Source organism: Miscanthus floridulus, chromosome 9 (genome assembly GCF_019320115.1).
Source record: "Miscanthus floridulus cultivar M001 chromosome 9, ASM1932011v1, whole genome shotgun sequence".
NCBI lineage: Eukaryota > Viridiplantae > Streptophyta > Magnoliopsida > Poales > Poaceae > Miscanthus > Miscanthus floridulus.
Genome location: NC_089588.1, coordinates 44038310 through 44053258, shown reverse-complemented (window position 1 = coordinate 44053258; position 14949 = coordinate 44038310). Strand labels below are relative to the sequence as shown.

General features: G+C 49.0%; 1 pseudogene; it reads left to right on the top strand.

The window, feature by feature from the left end:
* Positions 1–3293: 3293 nt before the first annotated feature.
* Positions 3294–4565, top strand: LOC136479756 (uncharacterized; annotated as a pseudogene).
* Positions 4566–14949: the final 10384 nt, after the last annotated feature.

The window sequence follows — 14949 nt, the reverse complement described above, 5'->3', positions numbered from 1 at the left end:
CGGCGCCAGAAATGCTTGTTGGTATTTATTAATGTTCATGAATAAATCCGCAAGCGCATGGATATACTGTTGTAGCATTTCACCTGGGAGTATTTAGGGTATCGTATTTTCACAAGGAATGGAAGTGTACAAGTCTCTTAGCTAGTTCACCCAAGATGACAAGAGGGAGAGTGGCTCAGGTAGTGATGTTTTCTAGTGATAGAGATCTTAGGATAAGTTAGCTTGATCACTATGAGCTTGCAATGGGGCTCTTCTCTTGTGTCTTGTGTATTCTCCCCCTTGGATGAGAGCTCTTCCTCTCTTTAAATAGTGCTCCAAGGTCAGTTCTGGGGGAATATTCGCGGAATCCACCCTCTAACCACCTTCAAGGAGTAATGCATGGTTGCCACGTGGAGGCTAGGGGCGAAAGGCATGGACAGGGGTCGGTCGACCTCCTGGGTCACCCATCCCCAGGTAGTGCCGCCCCCAACCACTTTTGGCTGGTCAGTTGTGTGCTGGGCCTAGGTTTGGTCTTCTCGTGCTTGGGCCCAGGTTTGTCTAGTAAGTGGTCTTTTTCCATTTCTCTATTTATTCAAGGTATTGGCCCTTTTTATGTATTTGCACACTTGTCCTCCTGCAAATGAACAATCACCAAAACTTGTGGAATTTGTTAGTTATAATCCCTAATACTATGTTTGGTGTTTATATGAGTGCATTTTATGCGAGATTTGGTGGTTGATTTTAGGAGTTAAGGACCGCCAACACTCCCATAAGTATTGAAGCCTCTCGATTAGTATGTATGAGTACTGCATAATTGTTGAACTATTCTTTTGGTTGAACTGTTAATTCAATGTGTGCCTCGGTCGACTATATATATGTTGGTCTTGATTGTGGTCCACTTGTACATCTCTATGTATACAAAAAGAGGAAATCGGGCCTCCTACGGTGGATAGTTCCATTTATCACCGGTGATAGAGGATCTCATCTTGTTAGGAGTGCGAGGGTTTTCCAGGATGTGTTGATGCCTTGGAAGGAGGCACATAAAGCGAAGACAAAAGACCCTGGCCGACCTTATGACTCAGTGTGCAACACATTGAACCCTGATTGCTCGATGTCTGGATCTAGCTTCAACTCCTCGCAGTGGTCGGAACCATCCCCGGGCGGCCTCGTGAGAAGAACACCGGGTTCCAGCGGAGGAGGCTACAACGGGAGGGGGCGGCCCATCCCGTACCGTGACCACCCCTTTGCATACCAACCACCAATTTTGTGTCGCTGCGGCTTGAAAACGCCTCAGTGGATTTCATGGAGTGACGAAAACCTAGGACGTCGGTACCACAGATGCTATAGGGCAAATGTAACTCAATTTCTTTCTTGTTTATTCAGTTTTCCCAATGCAAAAGCTAAAATCACGATGTACTTATAGTAATTTGGTTTTTTTTTGTAGTCCGACTTAGATTGCGACTTCTATGAGTGGTATGATCCCCCATATGGAAAATTTCTGAAGACTTTGCTTTTGGATTTATGTAACAAGATAATGGATCTAAAGGAGGAGGCGAATGTTAGTACAAATGAAGACCTGTAGGAGGTGGAACATATGCCACAGATTGAAGAAATGGCGAGGGTTCCAACGAAGATGAAGGAAGATTTGGTACCTTTGAGAAAGAAATGTGCTTGCTATTCTTCTTTCACCTATTTTGAACTTACCTTAGTCGTGGGCATGTTCATTGGCAAGTCGCTTAGTTCACTGCAGTAGTTCCAAGTATCAATTGATGTGTCCGACTAAATTGTGTCACTTTTGTAAAACTATTGTTGAACTAAATGCAATGTGATTAACCTGGTGTTGAATTAAATGCAAAAGAGAGGCATCCTAGTTCCTTGGAAACTAGGGCCTGCTACAGGAGCAAACAATTTATTGAACTCTATATAGACTCCCATGGTCCTACCACACCTCCCTCCCGTCCATTCCCCTCTCTCCTCCCTTTCTCAGCTTCACCCTGCTACCAGCGGATGGAAGGGAGCCTCTCTCTTGCTCTCTGCTACATCACCTCCATCCTTGCCAACGCACAAATCTTCAGTGCATGGTTGGTGCTTCTCTGCTTCTCCCAGATCTATGGTAACTTCACTTGATTCCACCTTCCTTTGTACTGAATCGGACATTTTTTTGATGGACCCAAACTCAACTATAGTACTGTTGTTCCCTCTGTAGATGAAAATACATGTTCTTGTTTTGGAGTTTTTGGCCTTTTATTTCCGTGGAGTACAACTTGTGAGCCTTATTGTCCTCAGTATTGGTTCTTCAAATCAGTGCTTTGTGGACAAAGACGATGAGGTAGATGAAAGTGTACTAATGAATGTGGACAGGGTAGTAGTGGTGAATGCTCGTGATGACATGGAGATTCACAATGATGCCATGGAGGTCGACCAGGATCTACATGATCTTATGGAGATTGATTAATTATGGCACTATTGATGTACATATCACGACCTTTTAGCTTTTGCGTAGTGTGGGCCTAATTATTATGTTTAAAACAAATTAGTATGTGCATTATAGCTTTAGACATGCTTGTTAGCTTTGTACTATCACCCTACTTAGTAGCTATGAATGTATGAAACTCAAGTTAGCTTCCTTTCAATCCGAGTAAAGGCATTGTGCTTTTCTAAGTGCGCAGATTGCCTTTCTTTCAATCTGAGTACATGCTAAACGTTGAATCTGCTATCTAGCTAATACGTTCAGCTTCCGGTGTTAACATCTTCGTAGGCCCCAATCTCCACCGATGATATGTACTACATTAGTCGCCACTTCTATCCAGTTGTGATGGTACTGTACATTCACCGCCGCTTCATTCCAAAATTTGCATTCCCGTGTGGGAGCCCTCTCACGTGGAATTAGGAAGTTTTGATGAAATTTTTCATTCCCACGGGTCGTAAAAGTTACGCGGCGAGCCCGTCCCACCACCCTTTCTTGTCCTCATTGCTGCTGTTCCTCACCTCCGCACCTGGTCAACACTGCTCAATGGCAACACCGGCCATACTCACTAGCATGCAAGCCACCAATCACCGGCAGGACAGCTCTTGCTCCGCGCCGGTGCACCTCACCGGCCTGCCCGCACAGATCCACCAGCGACTGAGCTGTTGTTGTCACCAGCGTGGTTGCACGTGCTCACCGCCGCCAGATCCAAAGGCAAGGGCAATAATTATTTACTTCCATCGTTGGTCGTTCTCCTCAAAACTCGTCTACTTACTAATGTTGGTTGATACAATTGCACGGCAGGGCAGCCTCATCTCTTCGGTAGGTGGTGTCCTGGCTCTGCCAGATGGAGGAGGCCCCCAATAGGAGGAACGCAGTGGGCAGCCTCACAAACCATGTGCTTGTTGAGATCCTCCACCGCCTCCCCGCCCGGTCCTTGTGCTACTGCAAGTCTGTATGTCGCTCCTGGAAGCGCGTCATCTCTGACCCCGACCACCGTAAAGAGCTTTCTTAGATTGTTGCTGGCTTCCTCTTTGGCAGCTGGTGGGACGACAATCGCCACTTCACCAGCATCACCAGTGAATGACACTCCTTGTCCTTCGTGCCCTTCCCCCTTGACAAAGTCCTAGTCTCAGATAGCTGTAGCGGCCTCATCCTCTGCTGGTGTCTTGGGCCTGATAGATTACGTCGCTATGTTCTCTGCAATCCGACAACCAAGAAGTGGCTTGTACTGCCGCATAGCATCCGTTCTCCTAGTGAGGCTCGCTTGGGTTTTGATCCAATAGTCTCCTCGCGCTTCCATGTGATTGAATGTGTGCAGGCGGAGGGTGCGTGCATAGGTGTGGAGATCTACTCATTTAAAATTGCAGCTTGGATCTTTAAGGAATCTGAATGGGGTGAGGGTATTGTACTACGTTCAAAATTGAGATGTATTTTTCATAATGGTTTTATGCACATGCTTGAGTACTCTGTGATAGTTGCTGTGGATATGGAGTGAAAGACATGGAGGACAATTCCTAAACCACGTGGTGCTAAAATCTCCATCCATCAAACTCAGGGTCACTTGTGTTTGTGTTGTGTCGATATTCACAATATGTCCCAGTTTTCAGTGTGGATACTTGAAGACTATGGTACTAATAAATGAAGATTGAAGCATGTTGTGAGCATGCAGAAGCTATTTGGACAGAACAATATTGAATTTGGTTCTGAGCTTTGTGATGCGGACTACAGAGTGATTACAGTTCACCTAGAATGGAATTTGAATTTTTTTGTTGGGGAGGAAAAAACACTGATTGCATATGACATGGACCCTAGAAAGGTTCATGTCATCCATGCCTGTGTCATCTGCTATTGTAGACCAAGAGGGCATCTGCATATGAACATGCCTTACTATCTTCTTTATGTTCCCTTGTTCTTGGAGTCATTAGCAGAGCAGTAAAGGTGCATTTGCTATATTTTGTTGTTACGACATGTCTTTGTTCAGGTACATAGTTCTTTTGATTGTATATATAGGCCAATTTTGGCTTATTAACAAAAGGAATGGTATGTTGAATAATATTAATTCTGCTGCTTTGTGCAGGTTGTGGAGTCTGAGTACTTTTCAACAATTTTTCTGTAATGGCTAAGGGAGGAAGAAGAGGGGTTCCATGGTGCATTGGCTACCAATCTGAAGGAAGCTTTGCCTTGCAGCAGGAGTGCCACATAGGAGTAGCACAGCTACCACATTTTCGTTATGTAAGTCTGTAGAGAGTAATACCTTTATTCTACAATCTATATACCACTTGTGTTAGTATATCAGTTCACACAGTTGTTATGTTAGCATTGATTATTATTGTAAAAAGTACTCTTGTTTGTGGACATGATGTATGGATGTAACGATTATATCTATATGGTGTATGTTCAGTAAGCTATTAAGGCACAATTAGTAAATATATTTTAATACCAAATGCAATTCTGTCACCGTCGGATATGCATTTAAGCGTTGTTGATTGTTTTGTCATCACCGTGAGGGCATGTTCAAAAGAAAACAAAAGACAAGGCGGGAGGTCAAAACAAAAGAGCACCCTCGCAACATTCCCACGCGAGGGACTCCTAACCAAACCTGACCTTGCCTTTCAAAAGAAAACAAAAGACAAGGGGGAGGTCAAAACAAAAGAGCACCCTCGCAACATTCCACGCGAGGGACTCCTAACCAAACCTCACCTTGCCTTTCGAAAGAAAACAAAAGACAAAGCACAAGGTCAAAACGAAAGAGCACCATCGCAACACTTCACACAAGGGGGTCTAAATCAAACCTCACCTCCCCTTCAAAAGAAAAAAGAAGGGACATGTGCGAGATCAAAACAAAAGAGCACCCTCGCAAAACTTCACGCAAGGGGCTCCGAATCAAACCTCACCTCCCCTTCAAAAGAAAAAGAAGGGACAGGTGCGAGGTCAAAACAAAAGAGCACCCTCACAACACTTCATGCAAGGGACTCCAAATCAAACCTCACCTCCCCTTCAAAAGAAAAAGAAGGGACAAGCGCGAGGTCAAAACAAAAGAGCACCCTCACAATACTTCACACAAGGGGCTCTGAGTCGAACCTCACCTCCCCTTCAAAAGAAAAAGAAGGGATAGGCGCGAGGCCAAAACAAAGGACCACCCTCGCAAAAAACACGTGAGGGCTCCGAATCAAACCTCACCTGATAGGCACGAGGTCAAAACAAAAGAGCACCCTTGCAACACTTCACGCGAGGGGCTCCTAATCATACCTCACTTTGCCTTTCGAAAGAAAACGAAACACAAGGATGGACGTCACAAAAAGGACCACCCTCGCAACCTTTCATGCGAGGGGCTCCCAACTAAACCCCTGCAGGGGCCTTCTTCTTCCTCAAGTAACTAGAACCTCTGCCGAGCCAACAGCAAAGAGCTAAACATGCGCAGGATCATCACCAATGCAACCTCCGCACGCACCAACAACACCAAAGGGCACGTATCAACATCAGCGAAGACTACAACCTCCTGCATGTATCAATGTATCCTAGGGACAAAAGAAAGTGTAACCCTCACATGTATCAATGTACCCAAAAAAGTCTTATTTGAAAACTTATACTCTAGCATCAAACGATAAAACATAACCCTCGACTAAATCAAAAATTCAAACAGACCTCATGCAATGCCACATTCCAAACTCCTCTACCCTCGCCGACATGTAATATGTCAACAAGACGCCAAGCCCCACTCATTTCAACACCCTCCATAGCAAACGATAAACATGCGAGCCTTGCAAAAGAAAAAAGTGGGCGTCGCTTCGACCAAGTCATTTCAAGCAATTGCGCGAGCCTCGCCAAAGAAAAAAAGGGGTCATTGCTTCGACCAAGTCATTTCAAGCAATTGTGCGAGCCTCGCCAAAGAAAAACGGGGACATCACTTCGACTATGTTGTTTCAAGCAATCGCGCGAGCCTCGCAAAAGAAAAGGGGGCATCACTTCAACTATGCGTTAGGAAAAATGAGCGAGCCTCGCTAAAGAAAAAGGGAGTGCCGCTTCGACCAAGTCGTAGAACAAATCGAGCGAACCTCACAGGAACAAAATAACATGGTGCAGAAGCCCAACCTTAGTCAAGCTCATGCAGTCTCATCAGTACAACAACCATCGCACTCCACCTCCACACCTTCTAAAAACACATAAGTGATTACATATTACAACACAATAAAACAACAACCACAAACACTGCACCGCCTTCCCAACAACCAACAAGAATACAATAATCGAATAACATGGGCCTTACTACTCCACAACAAGAGGCCTCGCAAAGATACCAGAAGCAAGGTATTCGGCTAAGCAACCCTGCGACGGTACTCCCAAACGCTAGGTGCATCTTCTTCAAAGCAGACATCAAAGCAAACCTCCTCGACCATCTCCTCCACCACCTCTTCAAGAAGAACTTTGGCAGCAGAGCCAACACCACACTCACCCGCCCAGGAACCCCCGCTGATATCCACAATGGAACCCGAACCACCCTCACCGAGTCAAAGCCAACCAGTGGCCCCTAGAGCAAGGGCCCCATCGTCACAATAGGCAAGTCCCCGACAAGAACCCTCGCTCGATACATATACCGTCGATCCCTGTCGTCTATCTCAATCGGCTCAGGTTTAGGCACCCTCTACAAACTGTCCTGCCCAAACATTGCATTCCCACACCCGAGCACAAAACTTACCACATCATCCAAGCTCACCTGATCAGATTCATATCCCAACCCCTTCTTACCAAAAATTTCTTGCCCCGCTCTATGCTTCTATAAGTCGGAGTTCTCCTAGAAAAGACGAGCGCACCGATTCTTAACATCATAAGACCGCATCTTCGCCCACCAAAAATTTTCAAAACCCAACCATGGCCACCGAGCCCTCGCACACTACCACGATTCTCTAGAAACAAACACGTCCTAATAATTCGTCATGAGCGAAACCATGTCCAAAACCTAGTGCGCAGGCCCCAGAGGAACCTGCGCAACAAGGGCAACCGTCAGACCAACTGTAACTTTTTACAACTGCCAAGGCATTCAAGCCCAGCTCAAATGACCAAAATTCCCTACGGCCTACAACCTCCCTAATCCCACGCCTCAGACCTGATCCGATGGATTAGCAGAAGTATCTGTAGGAACAGTGCCAGCATGAACACCTTCGGCTGACTCTAGCCCACCATCGCCGGCACCCTCCAACGCATGAGCCTCTGCTGTACCCGATGCCTCCCACGAGCATGAGCACCCGAGGAATCCCCCAAGGCACTTGGTACAGACATCGCCTCAGACTCGGAAGAACCACCACCAGCACTTGCATTAAGCTGCATCAAAAAATAACACAAAAAAAGAGGTCAACACAAACCAAATAACATGCACCCCCAACAAGCCTAAACACCCAGCACACAAATACCTCCACCCCGAGTAGCAGCAGCCTTCTCAGCGGCAAGAACACGACCACCCTTCATCCAAAACTTAGAAACAAATCGCTTCGCGACGTTCTGGCAAGCTTCGTCAGACTGCCTGACCTCATCCACTGAGGGGAACCTATGCAGAGGACGCCCCAAGGCAGGGACGTGGTTACAACCTGTGTGCTGGAACGACCGAGCGACACCAAGAGCCACGGCAAAAGCTCCAAAATCGCCAACATGGCTAATAATGGGAACCATCAAACCAACTTCGGCCCTGAGCCACTCAGCAAAAGCTCCCGCATCTGCCTCTGGAAGGGCTCTGCTAGGCGCAGGCCCCGCCTCCGCCAAAACAGCGTCCAACGCCTCCTTCGTGGGCAACATGCAACCACGGAGATGCTCACTCATACGCTTCATACGCGCTTTCCCCTCAGCCACCTGCCCCTCAGCCTTTACCTTTGCCTCCTCCACTTCCCTCAGCTCCGACCGAAGGTCGAGATTACGGTTCATAATTTGCTACTACTCCTCCCAGCTCTTCTGCAAAGCCTCCTTCTCCTTTTTAGCCAATGCCTCTGCCTCCTCAAGCCTCTTTTTAAGCCACTGGTTCTCCTCGGTAATACGGAAAACCACAGCTTTCTCTGCCTTAATAACCTTCTCCTGTCCAGCCAGCCGCTCACTCAACTCAGTCTCAATCGCATCACCCTTACGCTTCAGTGCTCGAGGAGCAAGACGGACCGCAACGCGCTCACCTCAGCATCATCACCAAGATCGTCAAAATCCTCCCTTAGTCGTTTGGCCTCAGACATTAGACTAGCTAAGAACCTCCGCTCCTCCACATTAGACTCAAACCTACAGGAGTGGGGGTCAGGGCTAGTAAAAAGCTCTGTCCGCTCGTCGTCCATGCCCAATTTGTTGCTCAAGTGGACTAGAGTCCCCCGACTAGCTTCGCCCAAAATATGGAGTGTTACCTTTGATCCAATCAATGTCCTCATCACTCCCCAACTCCTCTCCATCCACCAAAATATGAACACCCGGCCACCCGCGGCGCGAACTACTAAAATTCCCGGCCGCCCCAGCAACCCCTAACCTTTGATCCAAGTTGAACCTCCACACCTAGAACCTCCGGAGAGTTAACTATCGCATTATCATCAGCCTCCTCCTCCTCTGAGGACCCGCTTGTATCAGCAGAGCTACCTTCGGCGCTGGAGCTCCCAAGTTGGAGCTTTCTCCCCCGCCTTACCAACGCCAACACTACGTACCCTCATCCTCTTCCTCAGACTCCAACTAAATGAACATGGATCCAAGGCCAGCCATTTTCACGCTGCCATCTGCACCCGTGATCCTGCAGGAACTTGCGGCGACACGAGCTACCTTCGCCGGTCGCTCTACCCCAACTTTAGAAGCAACAGAACTGCTGGCCTTGGCTCTCAACGCGGGTGTCTTCGCCGCAACTGCCCGCCCCCCATGAGAAACCTTCGACTTACCACGGCCACGACCACCGCGCCTCCCTGCCTCGAGAGCCCCTTTCTCAAATCCATCTCCTTTCTTCCTTTTTTGGATGCGCCAACTTTACCAGCTCTAGCAGCAGCCGTGTCACCTTCCGAATTTGGCCAATCCGGGCACACAACCCCGAGAAGGTCAAAAATCCGATTAACCCGATGACGGTCACCTAGCGAGGCACAAATCTGGCGGATCTCTGTGATGCCCAGATCGCCAACTATATCCTGCACCGAGCGCTGGACATCCTCGTAAATCCGCGCCACACCTTCATCACGGTTCGCGACCTTGTTCAACACGCGAGACCACCAGGACTCCACATCTATTATCGGGCATTTTAACCCTTTCCCCTCATATTTATCCCCGAGACGGCAAACCACTCCTCGCTAGCGCATAGCGGAACAACCCTCGCGCACATCATCTCTTCAAAAAGATCACAGGCACACAAATGGCAGCCCAACAAGCACAGCACCTCAACAACCCCACAAGCAACCTCCGTCACCGCCCCGTCGGCAGCCTTGGTGGCAAGCGAAGTCAACTCCCCACAAAACTCAGTACCAACACCCTTGCCAACTCCAAGTTTGCAATAAAACCAATACTTAAGCCAGGGCGAGTCCCACTTGTTCTTCTGAGCCTGCGCGGGCAAATTCGCGCCAGACCGGTAGCAGAATGTGTACACTCCAAACTGACAAACTAAAACCAAAGTTTTGCCCACTCCCTTCCTCGGTTAATAATGAATTCTGTGTGCACGTAAGAAGGCATTAGCGTCAACCTTGACCGCCTAAGATCTGCACGCCCATACAAACGCAGACAGCTTCGTAAAGCAAGAGGGCGTCAACTGATGAAACTTCAACTCAAACCTCCGCTTGACCTCCAATACAAAGTGAATAACAGGAAGCCTCAAGCCAGCATAAAAAAACTCCCGAAAAACAACAACCTCGTCATCACGTGGCTGTGCGGCACTGTCTTACTTCCAGATGGCCTCGATTCACCAGCCACAAACCACTTTCGCTTCACATAAGTCTCCAGATCCTTCTTAGTGATAGGAGAGGCCCCAAAGTCAAAACACTCAATCTCCTTCGTAGTCTGCTTAGTACGAGCCATCACTGCAAAAAAGAGAGACAACAACAAAAGCAAGATATCCACTCAGCCTCCGAAACAACAGACACGCCCTCAAACAAATCCGCAACGAGCAGAACAACTCACCTGCAACCAATCCGAACCAAGCCCAACAAGCCTAATCAGCAAAGAAGACCTTCGCCAACTGCAACCCTCGTCAAGCACCAAACCTCCGCAGCAGCTGCAGCAATCAACAACAATCGAAACAGGAGAGAATGCACGCCACCTACCGCTCCTATTTATAGGCCCGAACTCCCCACCACGCGCCCGCCAAGGCCGGCGCCATCCCAAAAATTGAGGAACCAAACGCAGAAACACATGAAAACGTGTCCCCACGCCCACCCGACGTGTAACTTAAAAATAAAAATACAAGCCGATCACCTCAGGTCCAACACCAGTGGCCAAAAGCAAACGGGGCGTCGCTTCGGCTGAGAGGCCCACGAGCTCGAGCTCCACTCATCCCTCTCCAGATCTAATGCTGCTTCGTCCCCCTTGGTTGGACCAAACCCTCGAGGGGCTACTATTGGGGGGTCACGCTCGGCGCGCCACCCAGTCTGCTTTTGGCTAGAGGAGGAACCCTCGCCCGCCCGGGCGGAGGTCCTCACCGCCAAAAAAAAATTCCCCATCAGGCTGTGATCGACTGACTCTTGCGGCGAAGGTATGTTCGATCCTATATCCTTGCAGGGTATGGCAATGCTCGCGAGGCCGCCTCCGCGCCGCCCGATGGATGACGGAAGACAGATCTCCCAGAGGACGGCGTCTGGCCGCACTGTTTAAAGGGTGGTTGAAGCAGGGGCGTAGAATGACCAGCGTACCCCTACATTCCTGCAGAGTAGTGCCCCGAGAAATTGGGGCAGGCTGTAATATTCGCCTTGACTCCGGGTATGCCCTATAAATATCCGGTGGGTTGCGCTGTAATAAATGACGAATAATGGCCATTTACTCTAGAATTTATTGCCTCATTTCTGTTCCGTGACGTGCTTTCACCTTCGCTCTCTCTTACCTGTGGGAAACCCTTGTCCTCCCCCGCGCTAGTCCCTAGCAAGGGTGGGAGGCCAGGTACAACCCCACATCCAACTAGCCAGTGCATTTCACAAGTGTGAGAGAGCTATGTCACTGTCCAATGTTAGACTTGCCACATTGTGGTCTTGTTCAATCATATTTTACGTATCTGACTGTTGGCAACATAAGAACCCCATTGATCAGACTTTGTAATGATATGAGGTAGTTTGAGATTGTGACAAGTATTTTGCAGTTTACAAATGCTTAACTATTTTGCGATTTCATAAGTTGTTGAGTGAGTTTCCTTGGGTGCTATTTTTACTAGCCCTAGGTGGATGAGTATGGGCTTGTAATAATAAAGTTAATTGTCTTCCAAGAGTCAATGTGAAAATTGACTGATCTAGTATCGACAGAATATCATTGGCAGTCCTCCGAGGGGTATCCCACGAAGGTAGATTGATCGGTAGAGGAGCGCGAGATCAAGAACAAGAAAGCAACAGAGACACACGAGTTAGACAGGTTCAGGCCATCGGTATAACGTAATACCCTACTCATGTGGTCTGTTGGTTTGTATTAGCTATCGTATGATATGCCATGATTTTGGAGGGGGTCCCTGCCCGCCTTATATAGTCTGGGGGGCAGGGTTACAAATCGGTTAGATCTGAGAGATAACTGGAAAGTAATAACAGATTACAAAAAATATGGGATCGTACATATCCTAACAGATCTCGTAGTATCCTCAGGATATCTTCCTTATGTCTTGCGGGAGGCGCCGAGCAGAATCGTGCCCCGCAAGGCTTCGTCTTGTGGGCTGGGCCGCCCCTAAGAGCGTAGCCCATGTGGTCTGCCGTGGGTATCCAGGGTCGTACCCACACAGCTAGTCCCCGAGCGCCTTATACCCATTGTGCAACGCCGTCTTGAGCTTGTCCGAGCAGGTGCGAACCAAAGCCGAGCATACCAACTCATGGTCCAACCACCGTAATGAGTCGCTGAGCAGTTGTGAGCAGTTGCCGAGCAACGTGCACCATCGCCGAGCAGTTCGAACCGCAGCCGATCAACGTATCCCAAGTACGGCTTGCCATAAGGGTGTAAGGAGCTCAAGTCCAGAATTAAAAATTTCTTCGCAGCGGACCAAGTGTGCCCACTTAGAGTCCGAAATCGAGAAAAGGAGATAAACTTCTTCAGCTTCAAGATGCACGGAGTCTTCCAGAAAAAACAAACACATTCACCGCAAGGTGAAGTGTGCCCACTTAGTCCCCGAGCCTGATAGTAAATGACGTAGTCATGTGGTGCCAGGGTCAGAAAGTAGAAAACCAGCCGAGCAGGCAGCCAGTCCCCGGGCGAAGCCTCGAGATTAGAAAAGCACACATTCATCGCAAGGTGAAGTGTGCCCACTTAGTCCCCGAGCCTAACAGTAGATGATGTGGTCATGTGGTGCTAGGGTCAGAACCAGAGGAATAATGAAAGACCAGCCGAGCAAGCAGCCAGTCCCCGAGCTGCAAGCGGAGATACCGGAGCAATCAAACCGTGGCGAAAAAATCAGAGTAACGGCTGTACAGTAACGGTCACTGAGCCTCAATAAATGTTGGAGAAATCGGCGATTATTCGGCGAGTAGCAACAAAGGCGGCGATAAATGAGCGACATGGGCTGCGGTTGCGCAAAAGCCCAGTTAACAGCCCATGTACCGCGTCGGAGAATTCGGAGCGGCGCAGATCTTTGGAATGGTTTCCCAAAAACCCTTGAATGTAGGAAGGTGGCGAAAGTGTCTTATAACTATGCCGCCGCATACCCGGTTCCCACCTTTGCCACTTCATCTTCCTTCCTCATACCTCGCATCCCTGAATCCGCAACCCCATTCGCCTCCGCCGCCAAACCCTAACTAGATCTGGGAGATGGCGCCGAAGAGAGGAGCCACGAAATCAAAGAAGGCTAGTCCCAAGAAGGCGAGCGCCGCAGTCCGGCGCGATGAAGAGTGGGTGCCGTCGTGAACAGGAGAGGCGGAGCTGAACAGATTGGTGGAAGCCGACGTTCTTCCTGACCGTGCCACTGCCGGATGGCGGCCGGCGCTCGGTGAGTCATTCCCGACACCTCATACTAACGAGGCAGTGGTATTCGAGGATTATTTCTGGCGCGGGTTGGAATTTCCTGTTCATCCATTTTTTAGGGATCTGTTGGAACTCTGGGTTGTTAGTCTGTGCAACCTCCACCCTAATACCGTTTTGCACATCTCCATCTTCATCCATTTATGTGAGGCATACCTTGGAATCCTCCCCCACTACAATCTCTTCCATCACCTATTCTGGTTGAAGAAAAGAGGCGGCGCTGGTTCCAAGGTGGTTGGCGGTGTATACCTTCAACTGTGCGACGGAATGGCGAGCGAGTATCTTACTATGCCGCTGAACACATCATTGAAAGGGTGGAATGCCAGGTGGTTCTACATGAAACAGAGCCACCCCGCAGTATGTTGTGACGCCGACCACATCCCAGAAAACCAGAAGAGTTGGTCGGAGCTTCCAAGCAACGACGACATGGAGCAAGTAAAGGAGCTCCTCAGCTTAATAAAAGCGTGAGGACCAATGGAGGGTTAGTAGCTGCGAGTTTCATAGTGTGCCGCGTTCAGCCCTGTAAGGAGAGGGCGCATCCAGGCTTTGAATTCAAAGCGGAGACCGACGGCACCCGAGAGAAGCCAGATATACTGTCTAGAAATGATGTTGAAGAGCGGACCACCGAGCTGTTCGCTCCACTTTCCTCAATCAGACTGTCAGGGTACACAAAGCCCTTTAACTGCAAGAATCTGCCTCCTCAGGTGACTATCCCCGCTGTGTATTTTCTGAGCAGCTTTTTCTTTTGTTATTACCGGGCAGTAGGCTGATTCACTTACGTGAAGATTCAGTCGCAGGACAGAGCCGTGTATTTCTTGGGCGTGCCAAGAGGTGATTGGCCACCGGCGGTGGATGCCCGACCACTGGCCCAGCCTGGAGGAAGTTCCATTGGCGTTTCTTCAGAATCCGGAAGTATGGATGTTGGTCAGACGGAGAGTCCTCCCCCGGTATCAGAGAAAATCTGGGGGAAGAGGCTGGCGGAAGACGAGCCGGCCCAGAAGAAGAGGAAAATAGGGGTTGCTGCTCCCCGCAAACCGGGCGACATATCTCTTGACGATGATCAGACCAATCAACCACGAAGGACCGCGGTGTTCGATTGGTCTGATGACGACGAAGTTCTAATGGCTCCTCCGCTGAGCATGACGGAGCCTCCGCAAAGCGTGCGCATGAGGGATCAATCAAGGGGAGGCAAAGAAAGCCATGAACCGCCGACGAGTGGAGTCCCCGAGCAGCGAGTGGAGGAAATTCCTGTACAGCGGATGACTGAAGTCCCTTCGGAGTGAACAACAGCAGTCCCCAAGCAACCAACAGAGGCGGATTCGGGAACACAAGCACAACAGAGGTCGACCGAGGAGGAACCAAGAGTTTCCCTGCAG